This window comes from Galeopterus variegatus, unplaced genomic scaffold, assembly GCF_000696425.1.
Source record: "Galeopterus variegatus unplaced genomic scaffold, G_variegatus-3.0.2 Scaffold4469, whole genome shotgun sequence".
NCBI lineage: Eukaryota > Metazoa > Chordata > Mammalia > Dermoptera > Cynocephalidae > Galeopterus > Galeopterus variegatus.
Window position 1 is genome coordinate 63001 of NW_007730580.1, and position 2201 is coordinate 65201.

Genomic DNA, 2201 nt, shown 5'->3' on the forward strand with positions numbered 1-2201 from the left:
ATAACATTGTCCTAAGGCCTTTCTGGGACAACAGTCAATGATTGCAACACAAAACAGTGGTCCCACTCTCTGAATAACAATCACTAGATAAACTGGACACCCTCTTACATGGGCACAAAGCTGCATGGAGACGTACTAAAGTTTTAAACTTGAACTTGTGTACTTTCATTTATTTCCCATTTCTAGTGTATTAAGTAATGACATGCACTTTAATTTGCCAAAAGCAATGCTTGTATCCTGGCAGCAACACACTATTTCTATTACAAAGTCAGGTGAATACCAGAACTACAAAATCAGAAGATGCAAGTGAATTTTTATTGGGAAGGAAAGTTTTCAACTTAAAAAGCAGCAAATGAAGAGTGAATAAGGAAACCTTCTACTATCACAGATATACAAGACCTCCATAAAATATTATCTAGGAGGCATTTCAATTTCTCCCCAGCCTAGAAATGTCAAATGCTTTTCCATACAGTCTAATACTTCTGGATTCTTATTTAAAAGAAATACATTAAGTAAATGGAAAAGTTGCTTACTGAAAGGAAATCCCTGAAGAAGAGTAAGGAAGGGAATATAAAAATTAAGAAATTATGTAGAACACTCTTCAACTGTAATTAACTACATTGTCATATGTTCACAGTAATATAAAACAGTTACTTGCAGAATTAGTTCAGATTATTTAAATACCAAATACATTTTTAGTCTTCTATAAATATGTGTGTTTAGCAGTTACTTATATTTATATAAAATGAAGACACTAACATGTTTCTACAGTGGTAACTGTACACCAGGAAGGCCGAGACAAACAAATCAAAGAATGGAGTTTTCCCAAAGCTGCAGTGTGAAAAGACTAGAAACAGTTGATCCCATATAAATGAATGGGTTTCTTTGCTACAGGAAATCCAAGTGGAATAAGCAATGGAGATGTATAAAAAGGTTTCTTGAAGGGAAGAAGGATGACACCCTGTACATTTACATTTTGGTCCCTTCTGCCACGTCACATTCTTCTCCTGCACTGTCTGATAACCACAATGTCAGATTGTCTCTGTAAGCTCCGGCATGTGAGAGTGCTGTCTTCATATGAGTCTTTCCTTAGTTTATCAAGGTCTGCCCGACCTCATCAAAAAGCGGTTTTAGGCAGCATGCAGACAGGTTCTGAGTTATTAAGGATCTCATAGCAAAGCACGGAAAAGTTGAGAGCCAACCCCAAGCTGTTGTTTGTGTAGGTCACATCTCTTTCTTGCTTATATCAAATGCTTCTTGGGAAGCCCCTTGGGAATTAGCCATCATTGTTTTCTATCTTCACCACGTGCAACAAAGGTACTAGAAGTAATCTCCCTCCATTTTCACTTACTCTTTGGGTTGGTTGCATTGGCTATTAAATACTTACCCAACAATTCCAGGACGGTGGTGCAGATCGCTCTCAATTCATACTCTTTCTCCTGATGATTCTTAATTAGCTGCAACTTCTTGTCAGAGGTGTNCTCAATTCATACTCTTTCTCCTGATGATTCTTAATTAGCTGCAACTTCTTGTCAGAGGTGTTGGTTTTCTGCTTGGTGCTCGTGGGTGACCCCCCAGGTGGACCTGCAGCCTCGATGTCATTCTTATAGGCCAGAATGGGTTACGCTTCCCGTTGGACAGCTCCATGCCCTCTGGATCACTCTGTCTCCTCGATGGCTGGCGGGCTGCATGCTGCAGGGGTGGTGGAGGCTCTCTGAGAGAGGAACCAGGATTACAGTGAATGCAAGGTACCGAGGGCTATGCGCATCCACATGGATCAGGAGGAATCCTCCTCCAGAGCCTTCACATCTCTGCAGTCACTTCGATCTGCTTTTGGCTTTAGTAGAAGACCCTATTGGAGGTGAGGAGTGCACCACTGCCCACACTCCATTTTAAATTGGTCTGTCTTCTTGCCTCTTCAATAAATGGTTCCGGGAAAACTGGATATCCATGTGTAGAAGAATGAAACTAGATCTGTACCTCTCCCCATATACCAAAGTCAACTTATTAAATTAGATTAATTAAGGACTTAAACATAAGACCTGAAACTATAAAACTCCTGAAAGAAAACATAGAGGAAATACTTCAGGAAGTAGGACTGGGCAAAGACTTTATGAATATGACCTCAACAGCACAGGCAACAAAAGAAAAATTAAACAAATGGGATTATATCAAACTAAAAATCTTCTGCACAGCAAAAG

General features: G+C 39.7%; 1 pseudogene; it reads right to left on the reverse strand.

Moving 5' to 3' along the window:
- Positions 1–969: 969 nt before the first annotated feature.
- LOC103603159 overlaps positions 970–2201 on the reverse strand; it is a 3087-nt pseudogene continuing 1855 nt past the window's right edge.